Source organism: Natator depressus, chromosome 10, assembly GCF_965152275.1.
Source record: "Natator depressus isolate rNatDep1 chromosome 10, rNatDep2.hap1, whole genome shotgun sequence".
Taxonomy (NCBI): Eukaryota; Metazoa; Chordata; order Testudines; family Cheloniidae; genus Natator; species Natator depressus.
The window spans coordinates 74289112-74313536 of NC_134243.1; the positions used below are offsets into that span (position 1 = coordinate 74289112).

The following is a 24425-nucleotide window of genomic DNA, read 5'->3' on the forward strand; positions in this document are numbered from 1 at the left end:
TGTGCATGATCTCTTTGATGGAGACTGAAGGTGTAGATTGAGAAGATTTTGGTGTTATACCCTTGCAGAGCAAGAGTCTTTCTTATTGGGGTCTCAGGTAAAGAAAGAGCAGGGAAAATGCAAGACGATACATACAAGCTGGAAGGCTCCTGACTCCTGTCCTTAGCTAAGCCTTGTTAGGCTCTTTGGGGCAGAGACCATCTTTTTTTCTGTGTCTGCACAGCACCTAGCGCAATGGGGTCCTGGGCCATGACAGGGGTTGCTAGGTGCAACCACAGTACAAATAAATAATAGTAATAATAATTAATATTATTAATTATTAACATGGTCTGGCCTGGCAGGAAGCACAAGGCTCCTATAGGAACTGTCAAAAAATGATCAGTCAGTGAATATCCTATACCATACAGGAGGCCTCTGGGTAGACAGGCAGGTTGTATGAACAATTGCTTATCTTTAAAGGGGGTTAATTTGTTTTTCATAAACTCCTAAAAAGCAGACCTGTGTGAAAACGAGAGATCTCTATCCCTTGCACATTACCACTAAATACAGAAAGCCTGAGGTTTGCATAAGGCCCAGCTTTATCCATAGAAGTAAAACATGAGACCTTCAGAATCTCTGCTATATGTGTGCCCGTGTGGGTGAAGGAATATACACATGGCTGGATTAGATTTAGAATAATATAACACATGTCCTCCAATTAACTGCGAAGTTATAATGCAGGTGTTACGCTGAATGCTTTAATTGTGCAGTGTGGTACGTACGTCAAGGGGTCAAACTGTGGGAGGAATTGGAAGGGGAAACACTGATTCTCTTGTTGCAAAAATGTAATTAGTTTCATAAATATTGGTAGTGGACAAAAAGGAAAAAAATGCTCGTTACATGTTTACTATTGGAGTGTTGCAGGTGCTCACATTTGTAGAATATTTCATGTGGCTTCTAAAAGGAAAACTTTTAAATCTTTAAGGTCCAAAACTCCATCTTTAAGGTCCAAAAAAGAAGTCAGTACTTCATCTCTCCCATTCTTGGCTGCAAAAGGTGCTGTCCTCCAGCTTTCTGAGGCCATGCGCAGATAAGTAATTTGTGAACTGATGCGTGCAAGGTGTCATGCTCCCTTGGAATGAGAAAAAGGCAGTCCTTTCTCTGAACCAACCCCAAACCTTTACACAGAGTCAGAATAACTAAGGAATTACCTGTTAAACTGTCTGGGCCATTCCCACATTATACCCTGCACAGCACTTTTGCTAGTGCTCTCTAAAGCCAAGTTGTCAATGTCCCAAAAGATGGGCTTCCACTACTTCCAGGACACTGTTCTATGGGCTAGGCCAGTGGTTCCCAAACTAAGGGCATCGCTTGTTCAGGGAAAGGCCCTGCCGCGTCAGGCCGGTTTGTTTACCTGCCGTGTCCGCAGGTTCGGCCGATCGCAGCTCCCACTGGCCGCGGTTTGCCGCTCCAGGCCAATAGGGGCTGCGGGACGCGGTGGCCAACACATCCCTCGGCCCGCACCGCTTCCTGCAGCCCCCATTGGCCAAGAATGGCGAATCGCAGTCAGTGGGAGCCATGATCGGCCGAACCTGCAGATGCGGCAGGTAAACAAACCGGCACAGCCCGCCAGGGGCTTTCCCTGAACAAGCAGCACTCCTAGTTTGGGAACCACTGGGCTAGTAGATATCACTGTCAGGAGGTTTCTCCTGGTTTTCAGCTAAAGTGTTCCCTGCTTTAGTTTCATCCTGTTTCTCTTAGTTTTACTCCGTTGCATTTTCCTAATGACTATGTCCCTGCTTACTCATCATTTAGCCAAGTCCCACACAGAATATCATCCAAAATGCTGCTGTGAAAATCATCATCCTCTCCTGGTGTTGTGCCCATGTCATTCCCCGTTCACATTCCTTAACTTGATTGCACTTGCCTTCCACAAGCGTGTGATCCTTCTCAACTCATAGAGTTTAAGGTCAGAAAGGGCCATCTTGATCATCCAGTCTGACCTCCTGCGCACTGCAGGCCACAGAACTTCACCCACCCACTCCTGTGGTAGGCCCATAACCTCTGGCTGAGTTACTGAAGACCTCAGATCTTGACTTCATGTTACAGAGACTCCATTTGCTCTAGTTCAAACGAGCAAGTGACCCATTCCCCATTCTGCAGAGGAAGGCAAAAAAGCCCCCTGGGTTCTTGCTTTGATTCTTTCTCCCACTCACATCTTTATGCCTTCTCCCATGCTTCCCCTTGTGTTTGAGGAAGTCGTCTGCTTCCTGTGTGCTCTTCCCACTTACAGACCCTCTTTAAAGCACACTTTCCCCCTGAATTGTCTTCTCTCGCAACTGCACTCAGTTTAGTGGTAGAGAAATGAGGGCACAGGAAAGATGTGAGAATAAGGGTGTTCTCGCAGTTAAGGCACTGAACTAGGATTCAGGAGATGAGAGTTCATTTCCCAACTCTGCCACCGACTCCCTGTGCAACCATGGCCCTGATTCACCAAAGCACTTAAGTCCCACTCACTTAAGATGCCTAAGAACCCAATTCCGCAGAGCACTCAAGCACATGCCTAATTGTAAGTTCTATTAAAACAGTGGGTCCTGTTCATTAAGGGAGAGGTGATCCCAAAAACAGTTTGGGCTCTGCCTATTGGAAGCTTTGATCAGTACCAGGTTGCTGAGTATTAGATAAGAAGACCAGAAGTGATCAGAGCATCAAGTGATATGCACATGGGTCAGCCGTTGTGCATCAGTGCTAATTCATCATATTATGAAGTCCAGTACCTAAAAGGATATTTGTACCTAAAAAATACACATGATCTGTTCTCAACCCCCCGCAAAGATAAATACAAAATTACTACCGGCCTCCAATCCTAGTGCATGCTCTCTCTCTCTCTCATTCACGCTCTACATATACGTAAGAAACAAAATTATTGCAGAATTCTTATAATACACACAATTGAACTACTGAAATGGAACTTCATGTACTCTTTGAATAAATAGCCAACAGCATTTTGAAGGGAAAAAAAGCAGTCAGTGACCCTCCTTTCAGCCTTTAAGAGAGTACAAGGACTGGTGTACCCTGCCAGCCAAGAAATAATAAAAAGTGAATTTGGAAGCAAGGAAGAGCCCGGGCTGCAGACACCCTGATAGAAGACATAGTTTCCATTTGTCTTCAAAATCCAGAAGCACTGGAATGTCTGAAAGGGAAGAATATGTTTTGCCAACGTTACCTGATACCTGTGTCAAGGGAAGCATTAACACCATATTTCCCTCCCTTGCAGACTATGGGTTCCTGGAAGCAAAGTGCAAGAGGCCAGCTCTCTCTCCTCTTTCTCTTTCTAACAAGCCACTTTCATGAACCAGAATGTCTCTGGCAGGGCTTAAGAAGCCAGTGAGAACAGAACCAGGCACACTGACATGAGAATCAGCAGCCAAAATTGGCATGCTGCTTATGCCGTTCTTGAGTGCAATGGAGTTTATTAACCTTTTTTGTTAGCACAGATATGTACTGGGGTAATCTGGGCAAACTCCTATCCCTACATAACAGAAGAGGGATATTTCCTTGTGGAAGGATCTAAGGATTTCTAGTGTTTTACTAGAGAGAATAACATTCCAGGGAAAACTCTCAAAGAAGATCACGTACATGAGAAGCCATTTGCCTTTCATATGTTCTCCATAATTTCGTTTACACTGTTTGTTAATTACCAAAGCAATTGCTCTCTTGCAGCTCATCTTCTCTTAAATGATCCTGCAGTGAAGTCATGATGCTGACTGTGTGACATAATACATACCTTCATTGACATAGCATCTTTCATCTGAATATCTCAAAGTACTGTACAAATATTAATGAATTTCCAATCCATTCTAGGAAGGTATTGTATTAGTATTTAACCTTTTTTTTATTTGTGGGAGTACCCACACTTTTCAAACGTACGGGAAGACATGGTCCCTGCTCCAAAGAGCACAGATTTCACAAGGGTGATTGATGGTAAGTGAAGATAAGATCCAAGCAGTGTGGTTAGGTTGATGGCTGGCACATGCATTGTTAGTCCCATGTGTTGCTTTGTTTGTTTGCTTGATCTTTATCTTTGCATGCATAAGCCCCACCCCCCTTCACCTTCCCCACTTTCAATTGTATTCCAATTTACCAATTGTTAGCTAGCTAATCTTTTCTTTAAGTACAATGTAGTAGGTGGGGAAACAGAGGCACACATGTGTAAGGTCATAAGGCCACAGAGTGAGTCAGTGGTAAAGTCCTGAATGGAATCCACTCCTGACTTTATTTAGTTAACAAGGTTGATAAGTAAGGCATAATTCACAGGTTACAACCTACCCTCCATACAAACACCCTAAATATTGTATGGCAAAGCTGAAAACGACATCTAGATTTGCACAAGATTTATGTTTGTGACACTGTTGATCCATGTGCAGAACATAATACACACTTGAATGAGGTTAGTCTATTAAAATGAGTCCACAACACAGTTAAGAAGATTTCTTGAATCTCTGTTCTGCTCACCAGGTTTTGCTTTGCTAAAATCCTCAGTCGTATCATACCCCATTGATTCAGAAAGCTGAAGAGAAAACAAAATAAGGTAGTCACTCTGTAGGAAACAACCTTTTCAGTTCAAGAAGGAAAGAGTCACTTGGTTCATGAAAAGCATTTTGATGCTTCTTTGTACCTGGTAGGATCAGCTATTGTAATATCTTCTGTTCATTTACAGCTGGAGCAGTAAAAGGAGAATGGCCAAATACAGGATATAGAAGGGTAACAATTACAAGACCTTGTTTACAGGATATTATTTTTCTATTGTATAAACACCACAACTTTCTTCGGCTTGCTCACCGAAAGCGTGCCTTTACCCAATAGCACAATGACATCTAGAAGGGACAATCAAGGCGATCACTTAACTACACTAGCTATTTTATGTTTCAGAGTAGCAGCCGTGTTAATCTGTATCCGCAAAAAGAAAAGGAGTACTTGTGGCACCTTAGAGACTAACAAATTTATTTGAGCATAAGCATCCGATGAAGTGACCTGTAGCTCAGGAAAGCTTATGCTAAAATAAATTTGTTAGTCTCTAAGGTGCCACAAGTACTCCTTTTCTTTTAGCTATTTTATGCTACTGACACTGTCATCAGAAGGCTTTTTTCTATATTTCAGTCTGTATTTCTGCAGTGAATCCGCAGCCTTAGATCTAAGAGTGAGTTCTCCCTAACCTACTGCCCTTTACAATGCCAAAGAGGGATGCATTTTTCTGAGCAACTAACTCCGGATTACATAAAGTTCATTACAAGGTATGGTGTCACGAGCCCAAATGAGCACACATTGCACATATAGGTTTGCACCTGCACTAGGCTTGAGAAAATAATGAAGAAAACCTCGATTATATAGATTGGGTGCAGCTTTTATCCACAGATAAGGGCATCATATGATCATAGTGTTCCTTGGTTCAATTGCCGCATCCACTAACATGTAAAAACACTCCAGGTTCTTAGCTTACACACAGCTATTTATAATCTTTGTGTGATGCCAGATGTACATTTATCAGTGTGACACTTTTAGACAGTGATGCTGCTGTTTTAGCAGCCCTCTTATGAATGGCATGGGCAAAGCCACCTAGACAAGCCGATTGAGGAGTGTGTTGGTGAGAGAGGAGAGTGATGTTTTAACTTTGCTGCCATTTGGAATAGAGTTAAACAGCCCCTTTCCTCCCACACCCCTGCATTCTCCCTCCCTCCCATTTTCCCCCTCCCCAGTGTCTTGATTAGTAGCTCTGAGTATGCTGGTCAGATTCTGGGATTAATGATGGCTAATTTGCCGGAGGTTGGTGCAGCCCAGGCAGCAGGCACTCTACCACCAGCTTTTGCTGCCATATGGGCAGAAGCAGCTGTTTCAATTACTTTCTGTGCCCAGATGTGTCAGACGAGACACCAGTGCTCTGCGGGGTACGTTCAGCCGCTCAGTAGCTAATTACTTCAATCGCGTGTTGAAGCATGGTGCTGTATACTGTAAAAGGGTTTTTTGAAAACAGCCGAATGCCAGCTGTCATTATGCCTCACACTGATGTGAGCCTGATAGGCTGTGACTAGATTTTAACTTCAACTTTCCGGGAATCTTGATGCATAGAGTGTGTATTTCTAAGGCCATGGCCCTATATCTATCTATCTGTGTGTGTGTGTGTGTGTTCCTGTCACAGAGAAATATACACTGTATTTGTGTGTGTGTCTGTACACACACACACACACAAACACACACACACACATATATATATATATACACGCATATACACATACACATATATCCTTCGCTGATATAAATCAGCATAATTCCATTAACTTCAGTGGAGCTACCTTGATTTATACCAGCTGATTATTTGGCAAGACAGTATATATAGGACCTGATTCTCTTCCCACTTACATCAGTGGAAATCAGGAGCAATTCCACTGAAGTCAATAAAGTTACACTAGTGTAAAGCAAGTGTGACAATAGAAGCAGGTGCATTCTCTGTATGTTATGAATCAACAAGACCGTCTTACTCCAGATCTTAATTGCTATCTTCACTATTTTTGCTACTGTAATATGTTTTTATATTCAGTATTCTGCACAGTCATTTCAGTCTAATTCCGTTATAGTCCATGCCAAAACTACAACTGACCAGTATGAGCAAGGCTGGGTTCTGAACTCCATGAGAAGTTTATGAGGGGCTTGACTCTCATTTACAGGGTTACTAGTTATACAAATATAGCTAAACCAATATAGTTATACTGGTATAACTCCCTGTGCAGGCACTTTTATTCTGGCATAAAACCACTCTTATGCTGGAATCAGTGTCTTTTTTTTTTCTGCTTAGCTTAAAATCCATCCCAAAGCGAAGTAAACTAAACCGAAAAAAACTCATTCAGACCAAAATAAGAATGTCCACATGGGGTGTTATATCACCTTAGCTTATACCAGTATAACTTTCCCATGTAGACAAAGCCTTAGTGGAAATGAGACTCAGACCTGGGGTCGCTGTCTGGAGAGCACTTTATTAAAAAGGTTAATAGTGCAATGAGTGTGACATCAGAAAAGGGCTGTGGTCAGCTGTAACGTGATCAGAGAATCCAACTGATATGCAGATTAGTGGGGCTGGCGGACAGACCGAGGAAGAGAGAGAGCAGAAAAGCTCTGTTATAAATACACTTCCTACACAATTTAGAAAAGGCAGGTCTGAAAACAAGTGCAGAGCAAAGCATTTAATGCAATGCCATTGGCATTTTGGGCGACTACTCTGTAATTTGGGGTAGTTACTAACATTATCATCATCATCATCATCATCATCCACATATTTAGGAAAAATAAACATTTGTTTTGTGCTAATTCTATGGTAATCAGGGTGATTGTACTGTACTTAGCTACTGTTTGTTACCATGGTTATTTCTAGTGGTTCTTGGTTATTAATGTCCTAGAAGACTCAACAGTCTTCAGCATGCTTTCAGCTACCCCTACTCCAGTAATCACAAGTAATCGATTTTTATTTTAATGATTTATCACGTGGTTTTGTCAGCAAAAATAGATTTGCTCTATATCAGCTGAACATAAAACTACTTTATACCTATCTGGTGGTGTAAAGGGCCCTAAAATGGGCGTAATTTACATTCACTTTAAAGCCAATTCATGTCATCATAGTGGTGTAAAGCAGCCTTCATGAAACTGAGAATCAGGCCTCCACTGATTTTTTCCTGGTTTATAATCCAATAAGGATAAATTGTGTTGCAATAGCTAATATGAAACAAACTAATGTATGAAACAGAGGGCAACCTGGAAGAGATTTTTTTAATAAGTTCTGGAAGCTATTCTTAGCCTTTAAAGGAAAAAATCATAGAAATGTAGTGGCACATGTCCATTTGTATATACTATTACAGCATGATCAGGAGTAAGGAGCACATTTGCTCACAAGTTCGAAGACTCTGAGTTCTAATCCTATCTTGCCATTTACTCACCATGTGAGTGGCTACCCTCTGCCTTAGTTTTTCTTTCTGTAAAATAGGGATAATAATGCTTAACAACCACCTCAAGGAATTGGGAGGATTAGCTAGTTAATATTTATAAAGTGTATTGACCATATAAAATACTTAATGCAGCTCAGCACACAAATAGAGATGACACCTACCCCATGGATCTTACAGTCTAATTTCAATGGGAACTGTGTGTCTAAACTCTCTAGGCAACTTTGAAAATCTCAGCCTTACGCCCCAATCCTGCGACTCCATCCAGTAGTTCTGAGCCATTATACCCTCAGTATTCTGCACAGGTATAAGGACCTGCAGTGGCAGATCCCTTTACAGGATCTGAGTCTGAAGACAGATGCTGATAAGACAAGATGCACTGGGAGAGCCAAAGAAAGATGTTAGCGTAGATTTCTTTTTTTCCTCTTTCCTTCCCTCTCATTTCCTGTTATAGCATGTTGGGGTGGAGATGGCATTTGATTAACTTGATTTTATCTTGTGAACTTCACAGAAGAAATATACCAGACCTGGAAAGTATAATGAGATGCATCAGAGAAAAGAGAAGTGATTATATTAAGATATAAATCCAAAATATTTTAATTTCTACATGAACCCGATAGCCTGGTAAAGTTTGTAGCTAAGACTCATTCAGGACTATTTATACAGTGTGATATGCCAAAGTATACCAGGGAGTGACATTCCATATGAAGGACTGATAGAACCGCAGATAGTTTCTAGCAGGGATGGAAATTTTTTTACAGTAAGACACCTACCTAAAGGCTAATTCGTCCCTGAAGTAACTCTGATGAAGTCTCCTAAACCAGTGGAGTTGCTCCACAGATGAATATATCCCCTCATGTCTTATTTCAATAAATGAGACTGGCCTTTCAGATATGGTGATGAACCATTTCAGTAGGTTTACTCAGTATTAACTATATCACTCTACAAGGCAGATAGAATTGGGCTTGTGTTGATTCAGATCTAATCCCACAATTGGGGGTGTTCTGATCCAGGGCCTTTGTTCAGTCTGTTATAGATGAAAGGGAAGCTACAGCGATGCGACCGGGGTTTTGATTCTACACCATGCTGTCCTTCTTCTTGGCCATGTGTCCCTCTTCTCCCACTGTAAATATGGCTATACAAATAATAGAGGGAGGTAAATGTACCCATTGTTTTCCATTTAATCATAGGTGTTTGGAACTGAGGTGTATGTTCACCCTCACCTCTAAATTTTAAACATTGGCCAAGGCTGCAGAGTTTGCCTCTGGACCCAGACTTTCCCAAAGTTTGGGGATTGTCCAGATCAGGGTTGCATAATAAACGCATGTACAGAACTTAGGAAAAGTTCTAAACCACATCAGTGAACATCTGGCGCACCAAAGAAGTCTAAGGATTTGACTTTTCATTTACAGAATCAGAGGGGAATGGCCACAGTATTAGGTTTACATCTTAACAAAATATATTTAAACCATGATCTATTATGTCATATAAGAGGCTAATTGATATGAAAAAAACATTGGTCCTGATTCTCCACTCACTTACACCAGTGTAAATCAGGAGTAAATCTGCTGCAGTCAGTGGATTTACAACAATGTAAGTCAGAAGAAAATCAAGCCCATTATCTTTAAGGTAAGATCTTCAGACATGAATGAACCTCAAAACAATCCTGGACTCAGACAGGGAGCCTTAGTTCTGCTGTACTACAAAACTTCAGAACCCCCTGGACATTACCAAATATCTGAACTACAAATGAATTGCACATATGTGACAACCTTGATAGCCTAACAGAGTGACAGAAGAGTGGAAAGCTTCCCAGAAATCTCCCTGAGGGAAAAGCCAAGAATTGTCTAATGTGGATAAATAGGTTAAAAGGATATCCCCATCTTGGATTTTGATAAATTTAGGATTGACAGGTTGAATGAGAAAGAGGTAGCCCTAAGCAGAAGCTTATATTTAGGGCGAGATGTCAACTGAGCTAAAAACAGGCTCAAAGCTGAGGCATATGATTTAATCAAGGAATCTGACAGACTCAATGGAAACTTCTTTGATGAGAAGCTGAGAATAAAAGTGACAATGTCAATAAATGGAGTTGATTTCTTTGCTTGGTCCAAGAAACAAAGTTTTTGACTAAATGGAAGAGTCAGAGCATTTTCAAAAACATTTCATCTGTCCAATAGAAGACTAATATTTGGGCTCAAGATTCTGAGATGCTTGTAATTCAAATTGAGGGAATGTTGGTATCCATCAGCAGTTCACTGAATTAACTGAAGAACCTAAGAAAGGAGGCATGTCTTCTCCCCCGGGAGCTTGTAACCTACTATAGTGCCCAATTTCTCCTGTTGAGATTACTTGGTTCTGGATATGGATTGTTGGCATGGTTAAACCATAACATGAAGCAGGTGATAGCAAACCATGATGAAAACCAGATATGCTAAACTCAGAAGTAGAATCTGTGTGTAATTTGTTTTGTGTTCATCAGAGTCCTACAGGTAGATTGATTGTCCACAAGAAAGATAAAGGATATGCTGTAGTTTCCATAGGGCATCAGTAGTTAACTCAGGTTTAGAATATTTCACAGCTCTATTCTCATGGTCCTGAGGTATATGACTTTACTTCCTTGTACTCCATTGAAATGACTGTCTTATGTTATTATGGTTTTATGATACCTAAGTGTGTATTTTATGCAATACTTAAGGAGTTAATTAAAAGCTTCCTTTCTATATGCAGCTATGCACAAAATACAGGGAGGTAAATTTATCATATGGGTTTCCATTAACTCATATGTAGGCTTGGCAGAATTCAATTTTTATAATTTCAACAGATAATATCAGTGTTTACTTCAAAGCATTTTTTTAGTTTTTGTTCATTTAAATTTTCACGGTTCTTCAAAATTCTGGGTTTTAAGCATTTTTATTATTTATTTAAATTTTCACAGTTGTGGGAAGTTATGGAGGGTCAGATAATGGGTGGGGTGGACAATAATTATTTAATGACAGTAGACGTTGAGATTGAAAAAGTTAAAGCTTTTACCGCTAAAATACAAATTGTCAATATCACATGTCAAAATATACAAACTAAAGATCCGTAAATCAAACACTAATAAGTTCTCAAGCAGGATTTTTCTCACTTGACCTATCCGTAAATATAGATGATCATCGATAGAAATATTTTTTCGTTAATTGTGTGCGTACGGTGAAATCAGCATTTACGGATAAAAATCTAGTCCTTCCAAGCCTACTCATATGTGAACAATACTCATAGTCCAGTCTGCAAAATCATATAGCTCAAAGGATAAAGAGGTTATGGTTGGTCTTTCTTTGTTCACTGAGTAAAGCTACGATTTTGTCACGGAGGTCGCATAAGTCATGGAATCCGTATCTTCCAAAGACCTCCATGGCTTCAGCCTGCAGCAGCTGGGAGATGCAGGGTCCCACCACCTCCCGCGACTCAGCCAGAGGAGGCGAGGGCCCCCGAGTTCCGAGCTGCCACAGGCAGTGAGGATACCCCGCAACTTCCAGCCCCCGCCGGTGGCGGGGGACCCCCACAGCTTCCAGCTGCCATGGGTGGCAGGGGGTACCCTGGAGCTCCCAGCTGCCAGGGGCGGCAGGAGTACACCACTGCTCCTGGCCACCTTGGCTGGCACAGGGCTCTGAGCCACCGTGGGCAGCAGGGGGGACCCTGCAGTCTGGCTTGGCCCCACGCAGCTTCCAGCTGCTGCGAGAGGCAGGGGAGCCCACATCTCGGAGCAGCAGCAGAGCGAGAACCTGGAGCTCCAAGCCCCCATGGGTGGTGGGGGGGCCCCAGAGCTCCCAGCTGGCCCCGGAGCTGCCCAGCACTCCCCATTTTGTCATGGATACTTTTAGTAAAAGTCAGGGACAGGTCAGGTGCTTCCGTGAATTTTTCTTTATTGCCCTGGACCTGTCCCTGACTTTTACTAAAAATATCTGTGACAAAATCTTACCCTTAACTATGGGTTGTGTACTCCAGGCCAAAGTGGTTGGTTTCTTCATCGAGAGAAAATAGCCCTCTCTTCCTTCAGGAATGGACCAGATAGCCCACGACTCTTGGGGGAAAGCATAGAAAAGAACCCAGGCCATAGAACTGAAAGAACTGGATACACTGATGGTTTACTGCAGCCTTTCTGAAAAGAAAGAAAAAAAGAATGCTACCATTCTTAAGTAACATTAAAACATAACATTAGTTTTTCTTTTACATGTTTTACGATTGAGGGAAGAGGCTCATTGGTGTCTAAAATCTTCCAGAGCTGTCAGATAACTTGCAAAGCTCTTTGAAGGCACTGCTACTCCATGAACAAGACAGAAACCATCAAGATAATTGTCTGATACAAGTCTTTTGTTAGAGTAATAGATTTTGTACTGTCATGATTCCTGAATTATGGCCATATGTACTGGTGAATGCTGAAACATGTAAATGGTAATTCATCATTAACTATGTATAAGAAACTAAATTATTCTTTTCAGTACTGTTCTTGTATCTGAGACATGATACTTTACATTATGCTGTAATTTATAGATGCACTGTGAATCAGTCAAAAAGCTGAATTTTCTTACAACACATACAGTTTAATGTTTAGCCTGAGCTTCTCTTGTTCATTCAACTTTCCTTTAATTATAGCTTACTTCCCCAGGGACAATTATTCACTGCAATGTCTGAGATGCACAGCATCTGTTTTCCAAAATAGGAGACGTAGTTTAAAAAAGCAATTTAGGACTGGCCCTATAGGTCAGAACTATTCCTGTTGCTAACCCGCTGTGTAATCTTGAGGAAATCACCTACCATCTCTGTGCCTCTATTTACCTTTCTGTAAAAAATTGGACAGGAAAAATCATAAACATTTAAATTTAATTTTTCTTCCTTCCTCCTTTTTGGGTGAAAATTTGAAATTTCTACTGAAAGTTACATCAAAATTTCTAACTTTGAAAATTTTCAACTAGCTCTAATCCAACCCAATGGAATTAAATCATTTGTACATAAATACAACGGTGACCATTTATTTTGGTCAGTTGTGCTATGTTAGGCATGTATTAGGGGATAATTCAATTACTGGTCATAGAAAGTTGCTATTTAATTAGAAAAGAGGAGGCCAAAATTCTGTATGCAATAATAGAAGGAAAAGACATAGGAAAAGTGGCTCCAAATAGAATTTTGTGATTTAGCTATTGTTATTGACACTATAAGCATGACCATGCCCTGTGCAAGCTATAATATACAGCCTGGTGATCAAAGAGATAGCATGATCAGCTGTTTATTTCAATCAAAGTGTTAGGAGCAAATTTAATTAAAATCAGACAGACTCTGTATTGCAATATAAAGGCAGGGGGAGAAACAGGATAAGCATTTGTGCTCAAGAAACAAACCTTCTTAATTGATTTTCCTGGAAAAAGCTTTCTAGTCTCAGAAAAGTTTTCCCCAGCTTGATGTCCATTTCCAATGGTTTTGTCTCTCACTACATCTGTAAGACATAGACGCTGTGTATTGTTTTATCTCCCAGGGAGGATATCCTTTCTTCATGATGTAACCCTACCTCTAAATTACTTTAGAGTTCAGATTCCTGGAGTTGTAGTGGATATATGGCAATCTGGGTTGCAATTTACAATAAACCATTTTCTGATACCACTTTTGTGATGTAACACTGAAAGTATGTTGCAGAATAGGCTGCTTTGCAGTAACATGGTGAGAAAGGTTTATATTGTATTGGCAAACTCTTCATTATTTATTGTACAGAATGTACTGTTGTGATCTTTTTTTCTTTCACTACCATAGAACTGTTGAAAGTCACTCAATTAATTTGTGTTCCTATACTATGTGTTCTGATATGTACTTTGGATCTGGTAATTCTTGTTATGGTGCAAAATTGTAGTGTTTGGATGTACAACGTTTTATTCTAATACCATTGAATGTGCGACTAGGTGCATTGGCCTTTCACTGCTCAAGATTTGAGTTCAAATCCTGAGCATAGATTATTTGTGAAAATGAGCAGAGCTGGCTGAAGAGTGTTTTGTTTTTTTAAGAAAAATGGGTTTTCATGAAAAAGTTTTGGTTTTCTTGAAATTTTTAGTATTTTAGTTGAAAAATCAAGAACAATTTTTTTTTAATTTTTGGCTTATATATAAGAACATAATAATGGCCACACTGGGTCAGACAGCGGACCAGCTAGACCAGTATCCTGTCTTCCGACAGAAGCCATTGCCAGATGCTTCAAAGGAAATGAACAGAACAGGGAAATCCTCAAGCGATCGATCTCCTGTTGTCCAGTCCCAGCATCTGTCAGTCCGAGGCCTAGGGCCATCCAGAGCATAGGGTTACATCCCTGACCATCTTTACTACTAGCCACTGATGGGCCTATCCTCCATGAACTTATCTAATTCTGTTTAGAATCCAGTTATAATTTTGGCTTTCACAACATCTCCTAGCAATGAGTTCCACAGGTTTTGTGAAGAAGTACTTCATTGTGTTTGGTTTAAAACCTGCTGCGTTATTAATTTCATTGGGTGACCCCAGTTCTTGTGTTATGTGAAGGGGTAAATAACACTTCCTTATTCACTTCTCCATTCAAATCCTCATTCATTATTGTATAGACATCTATCATATCCCTCCGCTTAGTCGTCTCTTTTCCAAACTAAATAGTCCAAGTCTTTTTAATCTCTCCTCATATGGAAACTGTTCCATACCCTTAATCATTTTTGTTTCCCTTCTCTCTATCTTTTCTATTTCTAATATATCTTTTTTGAGATGGAGTGACCAGAACTGCAAGCAGTATTAAAAGTGTAGGGGTACCATGGATTTATACAGGGGCATTATGATATTTTCTACCTTATTATCTATCCCTTTCCTAACGGTTTCTAACATTCTGTTCGCTTTTTTGACTGCTGCTGCACATTGAGTGGATGGTTTCAGGGAACTATCCACAGTGACTCCAAGATCTCTTTCTTGAGTGGTAACAGCTATTTAGATCCTATAATTTTGTATGTATAGTATGTAAACTTTGCCACCTCATTGTATACCCCTTTTTCCAGATGATTTATGAAGATGTTGAATAGGACTGATCCCCGCACAGATCTCTAGGGGACACCGCTATTTACCTCTCTCCATTCTGAAAACGGACCATTTATTCCAACCCTTTGTTTCCTGTCTTTTTACCAGTTACTGATATATGAGGACCTTCCCTCTTATCCCATGACAACTTACTTTGCTTAAGAGCCTTTGGTAAGGGGCCTTGTCAAAGGCTTTCTGAAAATCCAAGAACACTATATCCACTGCCTCACACTTGTCCATATGTTGATCCCCTCAAAGAATTCTAACAGATTGGTGAGGGATGATTTCCCTTTACAAAAGCCGTGCTGACTCTTCCCCAACAAATTGTGTTCATCTGTGTCTGATAATTCTGTTCTTTGCTACAATTTCAACCAGTTTGCCTGGTACTGATGTTTGGCTTATTGGCCTGTAATTGCCAGGATTGCCTCTGGAGCCTTTTTAAAAAATTGGTGTCACATTAGCTATCCTCCCGTCATCTGGTACAGAAACTGATATAAGTGATAGGTTATATACCACAGGTAGTAGTTCTGCAGTTTCGTGTCTGAGTTCCTTCAGAACTCTTGGATGAATCTCATCTGGTCCTGGTGACTTATTACTGTTTAATTTATCAATTGGTTTGTATTTTCTTCCTTGACAGTAAATTTGTTAATTGAGCATATTGTATTATTCTGCATTGTAACAAAGCTTTTTATAACAGAGAGGGTTTTATGAGTTCATAAGTCTGATTAGAATAACAATACTTTAGCATTTAGGAAGGCTGGTCTTATGGCTGAAGCACAAGATTGGGAGACCAGAGATCTAGGTTGTACTCTCTGCCCGACCACAGACTTCTTGTGTGACTTTGAGCAAGTCACTTATGGCACAGCTACACAGCAAAAAACAAACTCTGTGGCAGCAAGTCTCAGAGCCCAGGTCACCTACCTCAGGCTCACGGAGCTCACTCTACGGGGCTAAACCTAGCAGTGTAGACACCCTTCTTCCTTGCCCAGAAAGGTAAACTGTGGCAGAGAAATTAAGACACTAATCCAAAGTCACACACAAAGAGACATTAAGACCGGGATTTAGCATATAGGAGATCCTGACATCCAGTCCTATATATACGCACCTAAAAGCAGACCTTTGCCAGGGACAACATACTTTTTTTAAAATGCACTTTGTTTCTAGTCTTTGAATTTGAATATTTAAAACATCTATAATATAAACCGGCCATTCTCAGGCAAGTGAAAAGATTTTTCTAGCATAACAGAGGCCCCACGAGACAACTTTAAAATGTACATCCTTTTCGACCTCTCGACAGGCTACAGCTGAGTTACAGTGACTGGGAAGAAGGCGGTGGGATGGCTTCTTTCAGTGACATATGCCATAATAGCATATGCCTGTTGATTGGACAGCTCAGTTCATTGTTCATCATGGCTAACCCTTAATACAAATGAAGATCTGAGCTTTTAAACAATCAAAGGTTAAAGACGATGACAGCCATTCATGTGGTCTCATTATATTATGTTGGTTGCAGTACATCTGAGATATATTTATAACCTTAGTTCATAAAGTTGGAATTCCAGTAAATGAGTTCGCTCTTCAAAGGTTAAATATTTATGTCCTTATTTTCTGTCTGTAACAGTCTGCAGTTATGAACACATACTAACTAATGAACAATGGTGGCAAGTATCATAATATAAATAAGAATTTGGAGTTAGCCTAGCAAGTCCTAAAGGCAACGACTGAGGTTTCTCCCCAGGCAACCCACTTCCCCTTACTATCATGTTGATTTTCATGGTGACTCATTTTTTATGCCATACTTTAAATCATTAGAGAATTTTTATATATTAACCGCTAGACAGCACTGAGTGTGTAGAACCCCATACAGGGCCAGATCCTTAGCTGGTGTAAATGGACATAGCTCCACAATGGAGCTGCAACAGTTTACACTAGCTGAGGGTCTGGCCCTTAGTACTTGCTTACATTTTCTCATTGAAAACCTTTCGGTGCCAACACACATTTCTGAGTGATGTAGCTGACGCTCCAAATTTTAATATTTTGTAGAAACAATGGTAGCTAGTGACCTCTATAGTTAAAGTTTCTATTCTAGCTCCTTTTTTCAGTCATTTCCACCCCATGTCCAAAATACCATGCAGTGTTTTTTTCTCCCCACAGAATCAAATACCTATGTGAATCACCTTCTAGAGCACGCAGCCCGTCAGAGTAATCCGCTGGCAGGCCGTGAGACAGTTTGTTTACATTGACCGTCTGCAGGCATGGCTGCCCGCAGCTCCCAGAGGCCATATTTCACAGTTCCTGGCCAATGGGAGCTGCGGGAAGAGGTGGCCAGCATGTCCCTGCAGCCCCATGCCGCTTCCCCAGCTCCCATTGGCCAGGAACTGCAAACCGCGGCCTCTGGGAGCTGCGGGCGGCCGTGCCTGTGGACGGTCAATGTAAACAAACTGTCTCACGGCCTGCCAGCGGAGCAGGTTGCCCACCACTGTTCTAGGAGAATGTAGTGTTCATTTTATTCCAGCGTCCCTGGATACCATTGATATGAAAAACACAGAGAAAACTATTCTTACCATAGTTTAAGTATTAGAACAACATAGAGTAACAAGGCCAGATCCAAACACCAGTGGAAAGATTCCCATTGACTTCGATGGGTTTTGGATCAGGGCCATAACAAATATTTGTCAGCATACATAAGACATCGATGTGTTCACTTTAGTTTGTTGCACAGCACCAGAATGACACCTAAGCAAGTCAGTAGCTCTACTGGACATTATGAGGGTGTTAATATGTAACTGGAGGAGAGTGAAAATAAATTGTAGGAAAAAATGCCCCAAAATAGTATGTGATCAAGTAATTAAAGACTCTATTGTAATAGAAAAGGCAGCTGGCAGGACATTCTCTGTGAAGGCTCCAGGACTCTGGAACTCATTCCATCCACCCATGCCCACCTTTCCTTGGTTCAAAATAGCCCAGATTTGGTAATCTTCCAGATGCACTGCAAAAGACACATTTGATAGGGTTTTTGAGAAGGATGAGAGTCTACTCCCCACATCAAGGAAGGAACAGAAAGGAATCATGGTAGGGGACTGGCTGGCCAAGTTCCTCTTGAATTGATTATTTTAATGTTGCTGAAATGTAATGATATTGTTAATGGTATGTTAAAATGCCTAGAGTCTTGGATAGGCCTCTTTATAGTTATTTAAATTTAAATAAATAAATAAATAAATAAAAATATGTTCAGTGGGGCAGAGTTAAGGATATGTATAAATTAACTTTGGTGTTTGTTGCCTTTTGAGTGCTAAATTGTTAAAATTTTAACATTCTTATACTATGAATTTTTAAATGGAATTTTAGTCTTATGTTGAAATTAGAAAGGTAAAGAGGTAAGATATTACCTGTTAAAACCCTCTTGTGGGATGTTCCATTTCAACCACACCTCTATTTCTCCATGGTATGGAAGGGATATCAAAGGAGGAAAGGTTCAAAATGTTGCTTAGAAGAAAAGACTGTAGGTTTGAGTTAATTATGATTTCTAAGCACCTAAAGAGAGCATATGAGTACCAAAGGACATGACTTATCCTATCAACAAGGGAAACTATAATGTGTGATAATGATTTGAAGCTTAGGCTTAAGTCTTATACATATAATACTATGAAGGACTCTGAAACATATTGTCATGTTAACATATTGTCATGTCAAGATCTTACCACATAAGCCATTAAAGCAACACTCAGGGCGTGAAGACATCTTGGGGTTATGTGGCAATTTTATTTATCCCTTCTCTTTTGGTCTGAGAGCTTGTGGGTTCCTCTTTTAGCAGTGTAAACTGAGGGTCAGCTCCATTAGATTCTTGTCCTATTTGTACAAAAGAAGCGAGTAGTAGTGTTCATTATGTCTCAGACTCCCAGGTTTGTCTCTAAAAACAGTGCAAATGTGTGGAGTATAAATGCCTAGGTCAACACAGACTCCCCCAAACTAAACTAGCAGTTTTTCAAGCTCAGTGCTATTTTCTTCAGGTTCATAGAATATCAGGGTTGGAAGCGACCTCAGGAGGTCATCTAGTCCAACCCCTGCTCAAAGCAGGACCAATTCCCCTGAATTTCTGCCCCAGATCCCGAAATGGACCCCTCAAGGATTGAACTCACAACCCTGGTGTAGCTGGCCAATGCTCAAACCACTGAGCTATCCCTAATCTTGGAGATTAGTTTATTTCTGTTTCCATCATCTGTGAACTATCCCATCCATGCTATGATGTCTCCATTCATGGCTTCAAAGAGAAAAACATGGCAAGATACTCAAGACCACCAAGCTTACTGAGTTAAATGTGTGCGTCTTATACCCCTCAAGTCAATGTGGCTACATATGGTGTAATTCAGTGCAGAACGTGGCCCTTTCCGTGCAGGTTAAGTCCCCTTCATCTACTACATGCCCCTTACAAAATGGGATATTATCCAAGAGGTAGGTGTGGGTTTCACCTAGACATGGGCCTGAACCAAATCCTTGTGTCCAGATGTCCCTGATTCTTGGGGAAATTTGGATCTGGATTAAAGCCTTGAGGCTCAGGCTTATCCTTAGGTCTGGAAGATAGGTCCCTTAATGGCTATTAGCCAGGATGGGCAGGGATTGTGTCCCTAGCCTCTGTTTGCCAGAAGTTGGGAATGGGCAACAGAGGATGGATCACTTGATGATTCCCTGTTCTGTTCATTCCCTCTGGGGCACCTGGCCCTGGCCACTTACGTTCTTATGACCACATTGCACTATTGCTGCATTCCCTACCTTCTCCTCTGATGTCTATTTGAGAACCAAACTGAACTTCTCCCAGTATTTCTTCCAAGCTGCCAGCTGCTCACTCCTTCATGCCCATTGCTCCCGATTTGACTGCCTCAAAGCAGGGCCAGGCTCAGTCAGCCAGTGATACTGTAGCTATCATTCAGCTAAACCTAATACAAAAGAGCAAGATTCTCCAGATGCAGTCAGTAGCAAACCTGTGGCTTTCATATCAGCATAAACTCCAGAATCTCTGCAGAACACCTCTCATTGACACAGTAGCTTTGATTTCCAGTGCTCAAAATATAGATTAGTCGATTTTTAAGGCCAGGAGGTACCATTCTGACCATCTAGCCTGACCTCCTGAATAGCACAGGCCATAGATTTTCACCAAGTGATTCCTGAATCAAGTCCGCAAATTCTGGCTGAGCTAGAGCACATCTTTTAGAAAGACATCCAATCTTGATATCTGTGGCATCGGACAAAATAATTCATTAGTATTTGGGGGGCGGGGAGATTTAGCATCAGACTTGCTGCCAATATCGGGTGTACTCAGCGTATTGTCATCATGCTGGTGTAGGGACAAACAGCAATCCCGCCAGACTTCGCTGCACATATTTTATACTTTTGTTTTTCTGAGTCTGGAAATTATGGATGAATAATGATCTCCCAATTGCCCTTCACAATCATGATATAGCCTGAGAAGTTAATAAGCCACCTCAGTAGCCCCCCTCTCCCCCCTCCCCCCCACTTCTCTGTACAGACATTTTTTGCCACATGGGTGAGCACAAAGAAATAATCAGATAGGAGATTTTTCTTCTAAATTAGGCCTCTTGTTTGTAAACTGAAAGAGTGCTAATGCAGTTCAAACTCAGCTGTGTACCACATACGCACACTCAGCTCAGGAGTATTATAAAGAGTGGGAGAATAGAAGGTTTTGTTCTATTCTTTGGTCCCTTTTTTTATATGAGAGAGCCATTCATTCAATCCCTATGCTTCTCTCTCTCTCTGGCTCTCTTGGTCTATTTCGCTCCATAATGCCAGCATTAGCTGCAAGCTGCTAGCTGTAAAAGTGCTTTGATGTTGACCCCTCACTGCCACTGACAGACCCTCATTGGTGGGTGAGTCGCGGAGCAATAAGGGCATGTGTGGGAGAGAAGAGGATGAAAGCCTGGACAGCTCGGAAGGGATAATATGAACAAATTCCTGCCTGTTCGCTTAGTTTCTTTCTTTTTTTTTTTTTTTTTAACTGGGTCTTCTGATTACAGAGGTTACGAACCAGTAAAACTTCAGAAATGACCACGGAAAGCATGCCGTACATGAAGAATCAGATAATTGTTCTGGCTCTAGCCTGGTAAAATTAAATCAAGCCACAAAGCAGGCAAGGGAGCATGGGGGAAGCTGAAAACATTTTTCCCTGCCAATGCATTGAAATGAGGTTTTAAAATCGAGAGATACAGTGTCCTCCTCTGCAAAATCACTTGGGGAATGTGAGGTGGGGGGGTGGGAAATACCGGTTCATGTGTGTCGGGGATATTGTTCGTTGTCTTTTGCCAGGCGTAAAACAAAAGTCCGGTCAGCCTTCAAACTCACAAGGTCCATACTGCACAAGTGCACTAGAAGGGCAAAAGGGTAGGTTGAATCTCCCCTCATACCCACATTCTTGTGTAGCAGGCAGGAGGGAAGCTACTGCTCACACTCCCTGAGCACAAGGAGGAGCTGGCTTGCACTGGCAACAGCGCTCCAGCCCTCAAATGGGCCAAACTGGGTGGATGAGCACATGGCCACCTGTGCCCCTCCTAGCAACTGGAGGGTCATGCTGCGCCTTTTATAAAGCTATAGCCACTAGCACTGCTGAGCATGCTCCACCCAGAACCCAGGAACGTATTTTCCCTGCCTTTGTCCTATTGAGGCATGATGTCTTTAGTCACTTCAACTTTGCACTCCCACTTCACCTCTACACCCCCGCTACGGCGGCTCTGGCTGTCATAGTCATAATTAAACCCTAAGGCTTGACATGAAATGGATAGGAATGTCAAGATTAAAGCTGATGATCTGTTGTGAACTCCTGCCTTAAAAGGGAAAGAAAGAGGAATATTCCCACAAGCTGGTAGGAGAAACATTCTGTTGGCTGAGTTTTGGAGGAGGGGTTGGCCCCAAACGGAGTGAATTGTTGGTAGTTTGCCCCAGCAGTGCATTTTGCCTTGAACAGCAGAATTTTAAATGTGTTTTACTTGTTTGGGACTCGCAGCCTTTTACCTGTAGGCCACCAGTTCAAGTCTGGGCCAAGCAATTGGTGACTTGATTTTGTTACCAAGTTGTGGCTGTTCACTGGCCTGAGTGAAATGAACTAGTTTTTGGCAAAAAGGGTCAGTTTCGTTTAAAAGGCGTCCATATCACAAAATCACCACAAACGGCATTAACCAGTAATCTTACCAGCAGTCTCTGCTCTCCTCTCTGACTCCAGCTCAAGATAGATGCTGACTATAACACATCTTGTGTTGCATTTCTTCTATTGAACAAAAAAAGATTTCAGTACAGGGCTCCCAATCAAGCAACTCTTAACAGTCCTAATCCACTAAAAAGAAAAAAATCTTTCACAGACCATTAAAAATATGCATGTTTCATATAAAATGGATGTAATGGTTTAGCCTTTATGGGGAAGTTCTGTAAAATGTAATAAATGGTGATAACTTTCTATAGAATTTTTAAACCCACTTTTTGAATTCTTTAGCAGGGAAACAAAGATCTAGTTGTTTAGGAGTCATTTATATAGCATCCTAGTCATTTGATGCTAATTAAATGTTATCAGACTTTTCCTATAAAGGGTCTGGAATCATTTATCCAAGTTAAAGTGGTTTAAAAAACTGTGTAAATGTTAGAGCTGGTCGTAAATGTTAAAGCTGGTCAAAAATGTTCCACCTGAACTTCTTTCAGTGGAAAATGTCTTTTCAACCCAAACAAAAAATAATTATTGTTTTGGCCACGTTTTTCATTTTCCAGTGAAAGCTTTTTAAAACTGCATTTTGTTTCAATGAGGAAAAAAGCTCCTTTTTTTTTCTTTTTATAAGGGAGAACAAATTAAAAAGGTAATAGAGAGGGTTCCCCGCCCCCCCCCCCACCACACACACACACACACACACACAAATAGAAAACAATTCTACATTTTTGGTGGGAGTGATTTTTTCATAGAAAAGTGAGATCGCTATTTCACAGAAAAATTAGAACCAATTCAAACACTTTAATATCTTGCAAGCTTTGGGTTTTTTTTTTAAACCAGTTCTAGTAAACACGTAGTATTTGAAAGAGTTAGGCCAGTCATCATGACTTTAAAGATTGGCCATAACTACGTGTGGAAGCTGTGTTTGCAAGCCAACTGTGTTTCCAGCTAGAAGCTGGATAAGCTATACTGTTTCTAACAGAATACCTTCTCCATTCTTCTGCCAATGACGATCCTTCTCCTTTGATTGACATCAGCTCATTTTTGATGAATATTTTTCCTGATGTTATCTTTTAAGTCTCTCTGTGGCTCTGATTGGCCTCTGGTATGTTGCTAAGCAGCCTTAGAATTTGTTCCATCCCCATTCGGTGTGAACTCCACTGAGCACAACATTGGCAGAGTCAGCAGTGTTCTTTCTGTGGTCATTGAGGGGAGCAGGTCTTCATGGGGAAGCAGCAGGAGCTCCGAGGCTACATTCCACAGCTGCGAAGAGGGGACGTTTGAATCTGGATTAAGCTCCTTGACAGCTGAGTTGCAGGTGCCTGTATAGCGTCTGCACTGTGAACTGGGCCCACGATTGTAAAAAACGTTCCCTTCTCTAGTGTTTTCAATTAACCACACCTCAGGGGATCTGGATAGGCAGTTGAAGTCTCCATTGTAAAAGATTAAAAAAATATATTTGCCAGAGGTATGGCAGCTGTTTTGGTAGGTACTTTGTATTCTGTCTATCTGTGGGCTCCTGGAATCCTTACTGTTCCCTGATGTATCATTTCACTCCAGTGAAAATCACAAACGATAACTCAGGAGGCAGTAAAATTACAGGGGTCATGGAGTACCCCGGTACGCTTGAAATCAGGTCAGTAACCTCACACAGCTGGCCCCCTTATTGATAACTCTCTTTGTCCCTCTTCTCCTGCCCACCTTTCACTCTACACCTCAACTATTAAAAAAAAAAAAAAAAAAGAGCCATACTCTCTGGAGCCAAAAAGAGGAACTGCAATTGCAACAGACACACTGAGCAGTACCCTTAGAGCTGGAATAAGTAATAACCCATAGTCTTCTGCTAATTCTGGGCCTGATCCTGCCAGGTGGTCAGCACCACCTGTGAGCTCTGAGAGGCCTGAGCTCCCACTGAAGCTGACGGAATGTTGTAGGCACTCAGCACCTCGCAGACTTGAGCTCACTTTGACTAAAGGTTCTGTTTTAAAAAGAAAAATCCACTGGTAAATACTCTGTGATAAATGGGTGTAGCTGCTTTATTGGCTCCCCAGTTCTGTTTACCTGATGATAATGAACAATGAGGCTTTGCACTTCTATAGTGCATTTCACCCAAGAATCTCAAGTAAAAGATACAGCAAACCCCTGTTATAACATTCCTCACAGATTGTAGGAAACACTGCATTACATCCACATAATAGTGC

General features: G+C 41.2%; 2 long non-coding RNA genes across 2 annotated transcripts in view; one reads left to right on the forward strand and one right to left on the reverse strand.

Moving 5' to 3' along the window:
- Positions 1-24425, forward strand: part of LOC141995365 (uncharacterized) — a 187769-nt gene that overhangs the window by 160595 nt on the left and 2749 nt on the right. The window lies entirely within an intron of this gene.
- Positions 1-24425, reverse strand: part of LOC141995366 (uncharacterized) — a 56445-nt gene that overhangs the window by 11383 nt on the left and 20637 nt on the right. The window contains exons 2-3 of the long non-coding RNA XR_012641312.1: positions 23212-23487; positions 22221-22296 (exon numbers count right to left, since the gene is read on the reverse strand). This is a non-coding gene — a long non-coding RNA (uncharacterized LOC141995366). The remainder of the gene's footprint in view (positions 1-22220; positions 22297-23211; positions 23488-24425) is intronic.